General features: G+C 37.3%; 1 pseudogene; it reads left to right on the forward strand.

The window, feature by feature from the left end:
• Nucleotides 1-2,794: 2,794 nt before the first annotated feature.
• On the forward strand, nucleotides 2,795-6,050 carry LOC149815513 (eukaryotic translation initiation factor 3 subunit D-like; annotated as a pseudogene).
• Nucleotides 6,051-13,815: the final 7,765 nt, after the last annotated feature.

Below are 13,815 nucleotides of genomic sequence, written 5' to 3' on the forward strand. Positions count from 1 at the left end.
TTAACACTTTGGCAAAAAGTCTCACAACCTTGAAGAAGGAATCTAACAGTCGATGATAACAAATGCGCCAAGAACACAAGATAAAAGTAGCATGGTTTCAGAAGATGTTATCTTGTTGTAGCCGACAAGATTGAAGAGCACTTCAGCAACGTTCACAAATGCAGAACAACACCAACACCAAATTCGTCCACACAATCACAAGAGGTATCCTTCTTGAATTAGCACCCTCACATGATTTTCTCTAACCCTTCTCAAAGGATTTCTTTCAAAAACCAAAAGATAGCCAAGCTCTCATTCACGAGTTTTCTTTTCACCATTTCTAGAATTTTCTTCTCAATTTTTTTTCAAAACAAAGCTCCTTCCTGCTGGACGCCTCCCCGACTCTTAAACTCCAAAAATGGTCATCATAAAAAGAGGGAGGGCCTTTCCAAGGCTTCCGCCATTCCAAGGTTTGAAAAAATATATATTTGGCTTGAGGTTTGAATTCTCATTCAATAGCTATATTGACTTCCAAATCAAAGGAAATTCAAACTGAAGGCTGAACTTGTCCACCCATGGGTGGCGCTAACTAGGGGTCCAATTTTGGATCTGGATCTTAAGCAAAATCCAAATAAAGTTGAGATCTAGACCCACATTGAAATTGCATTAAAATAAAATGTGATAAAAATTAAAAACTACCCTAGATCCACATACACCTTCTAGTACCACAAAAAGATCCTATAGGGCATTAGAACTATCTGGATCCGTAGAATTTGGCACCTAAAAATAAAAATAAAATAAAATAAAAAATATCTAATATGATTTCTTAATCTGACAAAATGGAATAAAAAATGAAAAATATAATTTCTGAGAAGATAAATGCAAAATATCTCAGAAATCGAAATACGACATTCAAAACGAATTTGGGTTCTCGGAGATTCAATTGGACTAAGATAGTCCTGCATGATTGGATCTGCAATGGATCAGATCATGGATCAGGTTTGGTGAGTTGGATTTGGATCTAACTTATCTTCAATGTTCGGATCTTTAGGATGCTCTGCATCATTCCTCCTAGGTCGAAAGGCTTCATCCTCGAAGCCATGTCTTTGTCATGCAAAACTCTATAACCTCTGCATAAATTCAAAATAAAATCAACACAGTATCTGTCCACAAGGATAAGAAATAAACTAAGCAAGGTAGTTAACTTCATATAAGAATAAGAATAATAATTTCTGTAATGCAATTCAACATGCTTTGAAAAATGTAATTTAGAATAATATGATTGAAGCACAAAAGCATCTAAGACATTGTATTTAACAACTTTACCTTACATCAAAGCTCTACTAATGGTAGTAAAATGTGGATCAACAACAGATAACAATCGAATATGTATCATGCGATTCAAAATTTTAAATGTTGTACCAAGATTTCAATAATCACAAGATAATTCACTATTAGAACAAGCAACACTATATAATAATAGTGTAAACTTACTATTAGAATTGATCAATGAGTTATAAGTAATATGATCAGCTAATTCTTAATGGACACAAAAAGATTTTGGGGCTTTTATGCATTCCAGTCCTAATGTGTTGGACTCCTTTTCAAGACTACAATGAGTCTCTAAATTCTTGATCAATTCATTAGGAGAAGTCCCAACTTCTAAGCGCTCATTGTCACATATTTTTTGATGATCCTCTATATCATAATCTATCTCTTTATTTCTTACGTTTTGCTCAAAGTTGAGATTATTAATGACATGCATGAAGTCATTGACGACATTCTCACACACAAATGCTCCTTCATCTTGGATGCTTTTATCAATATCTTCATAGAGCAGATTATCAAAGATGAATTTGTCCTCGAACAAGAATAGATGATCTTTGTGATCCTCATCGAAGTTAGGTTCACTATCGATCTCTTGCATAGAAACATCCTCAATTTCAGGGGATGGTTTATCTTCATTCTCCTTATCAATCTCATCGAATATGAGATCTCCAATGATTTCACGAAAAGGCTCATCTAGGGATTCTTTCGTGAAGATATCCAATATAGAGTCAACCACTTGGCACTAGGACTCCTCCTCGAGATTCATGCCCTTTCCTAAATTTTTATTTTCTATTACTACTTCGATTATTGGAGGTTCTAAGTCATAAAAATTGGTGTTTTCTTCAACTTCGCAACTATCATATGAGGTAACTTCAAATCTAACCCTAAAAGTTGCAGATTTAAATGAGGTGGGGTTGGGTTGGAGAATAGATGATGAAGAAAACTTACGAAAATTTTGCATAACTTGACTCTGAATATTTCGAATATGAGTCACTATGAGACTTGAGAGGTAAAAATTGTGTGCGCAATTTTTGCTCCATGTGTTCCCAATGAACAATGAGATCTTTACCTAGACGAACACGAGACTGCTTGAATCGTCTCCACCAAATAGCAGCTTGACCTTTCAATTTAAGGACAACTAATCCTACCTTCTTGTGTTCATGAACTGCCCAGAACACCAGATTCGCCTTGACCCTGCTTAACCATTCTAAAAAATCTTCGGGATTACTTGTTCCTGCAAATTCAGGCATTTTCTAATTTGTTCTTCTAGGGGTGATATATGTCCTACTCAAATATGGATATGTAGAAATGTCATATTCTTCATCAGAATCAAACGGGCTCACTCTTTGAGACAAATGAGATCGCATGAATTAATTCATATCATTGTGACCGTGTCCTTCTTATCGCCAAGCCATGACGATAAAGCCTTAAATTTTTTTTTTGATGACCGCTAACAACACCTGAACCGTGTTAGATTAAGAAATCTGACAACCCTCACTTTGATACCAAAACGATTGTGAAAGTTTTGATACAAAAATGATGCAGATCCTACTATGAGGTTCTGATGCAAAAAATGATGACGAACTCGATGCAGCAGCCGATCCACGATTCAAGATCCATTTTGATCTCCATGCACGAAAGCTAAGTTTATAACAGGTGAGTTCGATCAGGATTCAAACACTGGGTGATTCGAGGTATGAACATTCTATTTCGACAGAGGTCAACACAAGAAAGTTACCCAACACACATACCTTTTCAATATGTATGAAAATTCTGAATTCGGATGTGTAGGCAGAGTTATGAGAGTGAACAATACATAGGTGACAAATCTGACTGCTTCAAGAGGGTTTTTGATTCCTTTGATGACGGAGTTTAAAAAAACTCAAAACAAAAAAATTCAACTAAATTCTATTGTCTTCTCAACTAATCAAGATTTATAAATTTTGGCAAATTTTACTAAAAGTTACGACTAATTTACTTTACAGTATTTTTTAAAAAATCCAAACTCAAAAAATCGATTTGATGATTAATCATGCATCCAATAAACTAATTTTCGAAGAAGCAGTTGATGAACGATTAAGCAAAACATCCAAAATGAAAGATATGCTTTGACATGTAACAAATCCGGAACTTCAATAGAATCAACAAACAACGTTGATGGCAGCAAGTTTCTGACAGATATCTCTGACTCCTGTATTGCCGGATCGACGAGTACGATGGCTGAGTTCAACGTCAGGGCGGTGCCGTACAACCCGGACGGATGGGTCCGCCAGAGGCGTCGGCGGCGCTGGAGAGCCACCACCTCCAACACACACCCTACACTCCCTTCTCCAAGGCGGAGAAGCTCGGCTGGATCGCCGACTGGACCCGAAACCCCTTCCCCTCGCGCCCCGCTGCCGGCCGAGGCGGCGCCGATGCCTCTGTCTTCGACCTTGCCTTCGGCGGCGACGACTCGCTCGCCTCGACCGACAACGACGCCTCCTTCCGCCTCGTCGACGGCCGCCCTGTGCCGCGCCACCATCGCTTCGGCCCCCGGTGGCGCTTCCAAAACCGGCAGCAACTGCCCCGGCGCAAGGACGAGGAGGTGGAGGCCCGGCGCCGCGACGCCGAGAAGGAGCGCCTCCGCCGCGACCGCCTCTATCACCAGAACCGTGCCGGAGCGGGTCAGCGCCGTGAGGCCGCAGCCTTCCGCTTCTCCGTCGACATCCAGCCTGAATGGACCATGCTGGACCAGATCCCCTTCTCCAACTTCTCCAAGCTGAGCTACGCCGTCGGCGATCCTGAGGACCTCGTCTCTTGCGGCGCCGTCGAGTTCTACGATCGCGCCTTCGACAGGGTGAACCCCAATAGCGACCGCAAGCTTGAGAGGTTCAAGAATCGGATTCTCTTCAAGGTGACCACCACCGATGACCCCGTGATCCAGCGCCTCGCCAACGAGGACAAGGCCACCGATGCGATCCTCGCGGCGATCATGTGCGAGCCTCGCTCGGTCTACTCGTGGGATGTCGTCGTGCAGAGGGTAGGCAACAAGCTCTTCTTCGACAAGCGGGACGGATCCCAGCTCGACCTTCTCTCTGTCAATGAGACCTCGCAGGTACCGCATTTCGGCAATTGAGGTTTATCTTGCCCCCCTCTGTTGGCTCAATTTGCCCGAAAAAAAAACACGTTATTTAAATACAATGTTTGGCTTGCGCTGGATCGTGTTAAAAACGGGATCAGAACCGCGTTAGATGTATCGAACTGTGACCATTATTAACCCATTAAAATGGGTTTCTGGAAAATTGCGTTCAGGGGTTCATCTGGAATGCGCATTTATTCAGATAGTTGGAATAGTGCAATCTGCATTGTGCTCCATCATGGAAAACTCCCAATTTATCCTGGTTTTGTGGATCTTCATAGTTCCGTATTCTGACTTATCGTGTTTTTTCTGGATAAGTAGGTGCTCTCAAAATACCCCCATGAAAACAATTTAAAGCTTTGTTATGTATATTATCTGTTGTTTCCTTCATCCTTTGTTGGATTTTCTTTTTCAATTTCATGAGCCGTTTTAGTTGTTAATAATGAATGAAAAGCTAGGAAATTTGTTCTAATTCTGCTTTTTAATCTGCAATTGTTGCGTTGTATTGCCATTGTGATATTAGTAAAAAACCATGCACACATGATTTCGAGACCTGTTGTTAATGCCGTTAAGCATAGTTATAACCATTATGGATTGGTTGAGTAAGTGTTTCACGTTAAAAACATATTTAGAACTCATCAAATGGACAGTTTCCTTCACAGTTTGTCGTGTTTGTGTTTGCGATTGGTTGATGATATGACTCCTTTAAACTGTTTCCAAATTATCTTGTTCGTAACCATTTGTGATGGTAATCGGATTGCCTTTGACGAGCCAAACCCATTTGCCAGTGAGAGTGAGGAGCCAGCGTCTGTTGCATACAGATACCGTCGGTGGAAGTTTGACGAGAACACCTCACTTGTTGCCTGCTGCGAGGTCCATGGTGCTATGGTGGATGCCAAGGGTGGGAGATCACTTCTCACAATCAATGCACTGAATGAGTTTGATCCGAAGTACTCTGGGGTTGATTGGAGACAAAAGCTTGAGACACAACAAGGAGCTGTCCTTGCAACTGAACTGAAGAACAACGTTAACAAGCTTGCCCGGTGGACTTCACAGGCACTACTTTCAGGTGCTGATGTGATGAAGCTTGGTTATGTCTCAAAGGCACACCCCCGTGACCATTTCAATCATGTGATCCTCAGCGTGCAGGGGTACAAGCCGAGGGAGTTTGCCATGCAGATCAATTTGAATACTTCAAACATGTGGGGGATTGTCAAATCACTTGTGGATCTCTGCTTGAAGCTCAATGAAGGAAAGTATGTGCTTGTGAAGGATCCGTCAAAGCCACAGGTGAGGCTATATGAGGTGCCTGCTGATGCATTTGAGAATGATTATGTTGAGGAGCCATTGCCGGAGGAGGAGCAAGTGCAGCCACACACAGAGGCAGAAGGTGCTGCTGCAGTTGCTGCTACTGATGGTTTGGAAGAGAAGGATGTTGATGTTTGAGTAATTCTGAAATAGGCACCCTATTCTTTTCTTGGGTTCATTTTTGCCTAATGGAAATTTTGTAGTTCTTCCATAATTGGGGAGTTGAGATTTTGTTGCAGTTTGTTTCTGGTTGTCCTTTTGTTTTTGACATTTAAAAAGTAAGGATAAAGCTTATTAGAGCATCAGAAGTATTTTTCTGTTTGAGCGAGGTGAACTGTTAATTTTGGCATCGGTAATGGTTATTATGTTGGTTGTTTCTCTTATAAAAAGACCTGGATAGTTTACCTTTTAATGGTTTTAAGTTTATGTTTTAGAATTCTGGGATTCTTAGCCTGCATTGGTTGATTGTGCTTGTTTTTCAGGAAACTCTGTTTTAAACCTTGTGTGGTTTCTTTTGGTAGTGATTTCCTCGTGCTTGATCATGTATGACAGTATGAGAGTGCAGATTGCATAATATTGTAATTGCTGTTAATTATTCTCGTTCCATGCATTGCCAGCATATGCATGGTTGTGGGGTAAAGGACAAGAATATTAACTGTAAAAGCAGATCACCTATGTAATGACAGGTGGATTTACATAATAAAATCATTACGAAATTATTCAAATGTATGCACATGCACAATCCTTGAGTCTTGAAAAACTTAAGCTGGTGCACCGTTGCCAATTTTGTGTTGCAAAGTCAAGTATAATTCAAATTATTCTGCTTTGGTAGGCTGAGAACTTTGTGGAATGTGGATCATCCATGTGACTAGATGTTGTCTTTCTACCCGTAGGGAGACAATGGTTTTGATGTCATATTTCTCCTGATGAGGCGAGAGGTAATTTCAGGTGATTTGTGCATTCATGAAATAACTGCACAGAAGTTCAGCAACATACTACTTTTGTGCAAGATATTCTTTATGAGATAGCAATTAAGGTATAAATTTCTTTCTCTATTGGTCATACCATTGTCCACTTGTCCAATGGATGCTAATTCTAGTTATAATTCTTTGTTTCTCCTATGCCAAATAACCAGCTTTGTGTGAAGAAATATAATAGCTAGTGGCAGATGCACCTAAAAACTAGCTATTTAGATCCAAAAAACTAAGTACACATTTTGACATCAGTATCAGTTAACTGCTGATAATTTGAAAATCTGTTTATATCTTCTAGATGCCAAGATCATGGAGTGTGCATGAAGTGAACTCTGGCATAGGTGATTGAGACATTTGACTTGGCATTAAGGAATTTGTGTCATTATTTGTTTTTTGAAGGTTCTCCACCCAGTGTCTGTTTGGCGGTGGCCTTCAATTGGTGTCATTACTCTTCTATGTGGCTTTCCTCCTAGGATGATGGCCTTCCCAGTTTTGGCCTCGTCATCACTGAGCAATATACAGGGGATGAAGATAGAGAGGAGTGCAGTATGTATCATCAGATTCATCAATGAACCTTCATATCCCATGTGAATGGTCTTGTTCAATTGGCAGAACCTTAATAATCTACTCAGCTTTAACCATTGAATTTCGCTGTATCTTTTCTTTTGTTTTGGTATCTCTATTGTAACCTATTTCTTAAACTTCGCAAAACTGCTTGAATACTTGAATCCACAAATACAAAAACAATGTAACAGCAAAAAAATAAACACACCCAAGCCTTCCCATGAAGGAGATAAAACCCAAGAGGAACTAAAAATGCTATGGTTATCAAAAGAAGTTGGAAATCAGTATCCTCGAGCCGACCTCAATAAATTGTTTTATTGCAGTTACTGAATGGTATGAAACAGTTGGAGAATGAACTGGTGGTGATGATTTACTGATAGGGTGTTCCCTCAGTAAAGTGAAATACTGGAAAACTGCATAACAGTAATAGATTGATAAGATGTTCCCTAAGCAAAGTGAAATACTGGAAAACTGCATAACAGTCTCCTTGATCTTTCTTTCTGATAGGCAGGTGTAGAGACTGTGGAAGAAGGCCAGGGAAATTTGAAGGCTCACAGTGAGCCTGCTTCCTGTGTTACTTTACCATGATAGTGGGATACGCTGGCTCTGTGAATTGCAGTAATGATAAGAATTGCATCTTCATTTTGAGATATATTACCTTTTGCCTTTAGATTCTGAGATCATTTTTTCTCTACTAGTTAGAAGTTTAATTTCATCCGTCTTCTATGACCATCCTTAACCAATCCTGTATCAATTATACTGCTAAAACCTTGCATGTATTTTAGCCCTAATGAGGGATACCCCATCTCCAAAGATGAAATTGGACCTTGACCCGTATTGAGGCCAATGCATCCAGCTGTATAGTTCTTGTGAAGTGACCATTTTAAAATATGTTCGTGCATAAGAATGCATGATCACTGTGTTGATTTCTTCATGAAATTGATCCTAGTCCTAATGATCTTTTGATCTGTAAACTGGGTTGAGTAATTTAAAGGTTTATCCTTGCTTGTTCAACGTTGTTGACTCTATTTGATTGGTAAAATGAATGCTGTTATCTTGTTGCAGTGAGATTGAGCATGAGCAAGGATAGACTTTTTGAGGAAATGCAACTGGCATGCATGTTTGCATACTTTACGTGCTTTATCAATCTTATTGGTGATAAAAATCACAGTAGATTCGTGATGGCGTTCTTTTTTTTTAGACAAAGCTGGGGGATAACTCCTGTAGGATTCAAACCCAAGAGGCAAGACTTCCTTGGTTAGGATAAAACGACCAAACCATCTAGCTATCTCATTCAACCCCAAGCTCTAAGAGGGGCATTTGTTCATGGATAAGCACAAGATGCAAGCACAATGAGCAGCAACATGATTCAATATTTAGTTCGGTATTTTGTGTTTTTTTTTTCATTTTAATTGGGGTAAGATTTGAGCCAAGAATTCTTAATTATAATTTTATGTGATTTTTGGCCTGATGGATTGCCAGTAGGATGAGATTGTCTATATCTGGCATGAAATTCAGAAGAATAAACTTTGCTCTGTGTGCTCTTTCCAGTGAAGGGTTACTTTGCAGTTGGCACAAGGAAATTTTTAACCTCTTTGCTGTGCCTCCCTCCTTATTTGCTGCAGTCTTAGTTTTGTGAGATCTACACACATGTTTGTGTCCCTGATGATTTAAGGCTATGAACTTGCCGTATGGACTTACAGGCTTTCTCTACTTCTGGTATGGATGATGGACTATGTTATGTTATTGAAGGCTATAGTTGAAGTTTTAGTTTGCTATTTATTTTCAGTAAATGTGAACCTGCATCTGTAAAAGCTATCTCCATATGTTTCTGTAACATTATATCTAAATTTTGTCACTGTAATGTACAATACCTGGTTTGTTTACTACATACATTTGGTGTCATGTTGACTGTGGACGATGTCCGTAGTATAAAACTCCATGAGCACTCATCCCTGCCCACCATGGGTAGTCTTTTATTTGGCTTTGGCCTTGAGGCAAAGGATGTGCACCCCAAGTATTGAAGTATTGAACTCTTGATCTGTTTCAACTTAAAAGTCTTAAGCCGCCCCACCTAGCAAGGTGTACAGAATGAATTTAGTGTTTAAAATTTTTCGTACAAGGCTAGAGGGGGGAGACAATGAATAATACCCAAGAATTTATAGAGGTTTGGCCCAACCTGCCCTACGTCCTCTTGGCTTCTCGTCGAATCCACTAGCTTAATGGTGCTAATAACCAACCACTAGCTTACGTGAACCTCTTTGGTTTACTCAAGCTCAACATTAAAGATTTTATAAATAAATTAACAATAAAATAATTCACTCTTTTCTATACAAGTTTTGCTCAAAGCAATTCCTAATAGTGAAATCTAATGACCCAAAGCAAAAATAACACAAATAATCCAATACTAATGAGTAAAATAAATGAAGTTGCTTGTTAGAGGTCGTTGAAACTCTTAGACATTTGAGTGCTCTTGTCATTAAAGCTTTTCTTGATAGATCTTTTGTATGCTCTTGTTTATCAATTATCTAAGTTATTCTTCATCTTCTTCTTATAGTTCTTCTTTGAAAATAGATGTTGAAAACTCATTATGTTTGAAAATATGATCATTGGCAACGACTAGAAGTTCGTTGAAAACTTTCGGCTATTACAAGAGTCGACACATGAATCTCGAGTGTCGACACCTATGTGTCTTGGTAAGAACTACTTCAAGACTTTTACATTCATGAGTCGACACCTGATTTTCAGAAGTCAGTACTTTGTGTCTCAATGATTTAAGCTTTTACATTCAAGAGTCGACACCTGATTTTTAGGAGTTGACACTTTGTGTCTCAGAGATTTAAGTTGCATTCGGTTTGTTTAAAAGTCGACAATGCCTTTTTAGGAGTTGACTTTTTTGTACTTCCCTCAAGAGTCAAGACATTGTCAAAGGAGTTGACATTTTTCTTCTTTACTTAAACTTGAAGTGCATATTAAAATTCTTTAGGAGTCGACTCTTTTCCATTTTAATTCTTGAATTTCTATAAAACTTTCTCATTGATTTTAACAATCTTTTTGGCACTTTCTGAGAGAAATTTCTTCACTTAAATTCAATGAAGATGAGTCTAAAATATCTCCATACTTGAGATTCAAACATTACTCCTTAGATACTTTTGTATTCATCAAAATCATACTTGAAAGCTCAACAATCCCTCTCTTTTTTATAATGACAAAACTCGCCGTTATGACTTTGAAAATAAAAGAATATGCACTTGTAAGCACATATGAGAAATTTTGATCTTTCCATATATAAATTTGCTTCAAGTTTTATCACAATCATTGGATTAGATCCAATCTTTTCATCATGCATTTGATTTTGAAAGTTCTTTTCTTTTCTTTTCAAATTATTTTACATTCATTTCAATTCAATATGTATTGATTCATTTTTATTGACATATATTTCATAAGTGATTGATACAAAAATTCTTTTCAAGTGATTTAATATTCTAAGTTCTCTTCTAATATTTGTAAATCTTTCTTCATTCAATGGTTTTGTAAGTATATCTACTAATTGCGTATTTGTATCTACAACTGTTAGTTATATATCTCTTTTGCTCACATAATATCTAATAAAATGATGTTTCACTTCAATATGTTTGGATCTTGAGTGTTGAATTAACTTCTTTAAAATATTTATAGCACTTGTGTTGTCACAATAAAATAGAATATGATCAATTTTAACTTCAAAATCATGTAGTTGATGCATAAATCATAACACTTATACACAACAACTACCTGCAACTACATATTCTCTTTGGCGGTAGATAACACCACAAAATATTGTTTCTTGGAAGGTCAATAAATCAAATATCCTCCTAGGATGAATATTTGACTTTAGTTAGAACTTTGAATTTTAGGGTTTTGTTTTTTTCAATTAGCCGAGATGAGAATTTTAGTGCTTTCTTATTTGTTTTATTATCTTTTGTTCATTAGATTAGTGCTTTCATTTATTAACCTTATGATAAAAATAAATTGGTAAAAAATATAAAATTTATTAAATATGTTTGATGTTTCTCTTCGTTTTGAGTGACTTGTACTTTTTTAATTATCTATAAAATATTTATGATGTATTTTATAGATTTTTTGGAAGATTAACTAATTAATTATTTATTTATTTATAAAGTATTTGTGTTCCTTTATCATGTCTTGTTGAATGCATTTCAAGATCAAACTTCAGCTTAGTCACAACATTATTCATGAAAGGTATTTGTTTTAGTCTTTAATTATATCAACCAAAGCTGAATTTTGAAGTATAGATGCATGTTATCATGGTAGTCTGCATATCTTAAATAATTTTATTTATTATTGAAAACATGTTTAGTTTCAACAAAGATTATTAATTATGAATATATAGTTTCTATTTTTTTTTTTGCACTTGCTAGTGTAGTTTATTGTTATAAAAATTATTTTTTCTTTTTTCTGTGCATTTGTGCCCACCCTAGCTTAAATTTTTGGCTCCGCCACAGCTGAAAACCCCTTGTCTGCTCATGATAGACTTAGGTAGGTACAAAATTAAGTAGGTAGCTAGTCTCTCTCTCTCTCTCTCTCTCTCTCTCTATATATATATATATATATATATATATATATATATATATATATATATATATATATATATATATATATATATATATGAGAGAGAGAGAAAAATTGCTTGCACTACTCTACCAACTATTTAATCTGAATCACCCACTTTTTCACTTTTTTTGGGCCCTACAAATTTATTTGCATGTTAGTTTAGTGAAGAGCTTATGTAACTGTACTATGTAAGCAGGTATTTTAAGAGCTTTGAAAATCAAGGGTCCATAATGCGCTAAAATTTAACAATTGAAAAAAGTCTTGCTTTTATCTCAATCCGACCTGATTTTAAGTGAGTTTCCTAAAAAACTAAATATTCTGAATTCCATTATGGGGTCAGATTGGTAAAATGAAGCCCACACCTATCAGTTCTATTAAAGAGTATGTGAAGCTGAGGGTAGCCAATAATTTTCCTCTCTCTCTCTCTCTCTCTCACAGGTCAGTTAATCTCATATAGACAGCATCATGTTGCTGCCTTTCTAAGTAAGCCAATTTATTGTCCTCCTCTTTTCGTTCTAAAGAAGTGATCCTTTTCTCTTCTCTAGATGGCAGCATGGATTCCTTTCTATTATAGAGTTTCTATCGCTATCCAAGCAGCCCAATCCGTGTCAAATCAAAGTCTTATCTTCTCTCCATGATAATGAGAGAACTTTTTTTTATCACAACCACCGTAGGAATGTGAAAGACTACTCACCTAACTAGGAATCATATGAAAACACATCGATGGATCGATTTGGCAAAATAGGCCAGCCTCCACGAGGAGTTTGGTAAAATAGGTACTCGAGGCAACCTCAAGATAATAATATATTATTACCCCGAAACTTTTGCATATATAGAGCTAGGCTATATAAGGTCTAGTTAGGGTGCAATATAGAAAAGCTTGTTCTACTGATGTGATTGTCATGGTTAATTTAGTTTCCCACATGCTCCATATAATGCATATATGAATATTAAATTAGCTTCTTGTTAATTTAATTTTTTTAATGCTCAAACTAGGGTAAGATGGACTTGTGAAAAGTCTGAATTTCATAAAATCAATCACCCTACTAGTTGGCTTGCCTTCTTTAACTATGGTTGAACCTAGTCTACGTATCCCAACTACCTTTCTAGGGCATGAGTTTGGAAGTCTTATTATTAACTTAGATCATTTGAAATCATTCAAGCTGATAAATCACATCATATGGGGTGGGTAAGAGAGATTCCTCATTCCTACTGCCTCTATTATCAATTATGATACTGGCCATTTTGATAGTATTTCATATATACAACTCAAATCATAGCCTTCTCAATACTAAGCACATCCTAAAGAATCAAAGAACCTTTCACTAAACCAAAATATTTCCATCACATAAACCTTTAAAAAGAAAAATGGCTTTTCACATATCACTTGCCATAAGACAACCGTTTGCGAGGCCACTCCAATGGTTACATCCCCCTCTCAAAGGGTGTTAAAGTGACTCTTGGACATGAACTAATCCAGCCCCAAGAATATAAGAATGACCTTAAGAGCCAATTCTATGACGATGAAAAATGAATGTACGTGCATAAAATCATAGATTTCTGAAAAATAAGAAAATCACAAAGAAAGACAAGAGGTTGTGAGAGATTATTTGTCCATGGCGATTCCATGCATAACTACTCACATTCAACCCGGGGTTTGCTCTTTGGCAAGTATCATATTCCTTACATTGGTATCCAGTGATTCCATGCATAACAGATCACATTCGACCTCGGGTTAGAGGTCGAGTAGAACGACGTAGCTAGCCAGAATAAGAAGGGGGTGGGTTTTCCCCTTTTCTTTGTATCATTCTCCTCTCTGTTGAAAGAAGAGAGACACCCACCGATGGTATAAGGAGAATAGAGGGCTCGACTCCTCTCTTCTGATTTTCTCTTCGCCAAATTCTTCTCGCTAGGATCAGAATCCTCATC

This window comes from Nuphar pumila, chromosome 15 (assembly GCF_984573655.1).
Source record: "Nuphar pumila chromosome 15, dmNupPumi1.hap1.1, whole genome shotgun sequence".
Classification (NCBI taxonomy): domain Eukaryota; kingdom Viridiplantae; phylum Streptophyta; class Magnoliopsida; order Nymphaeales; family Nymphaeaceae; genus Nuphar; species Nuphar pumila.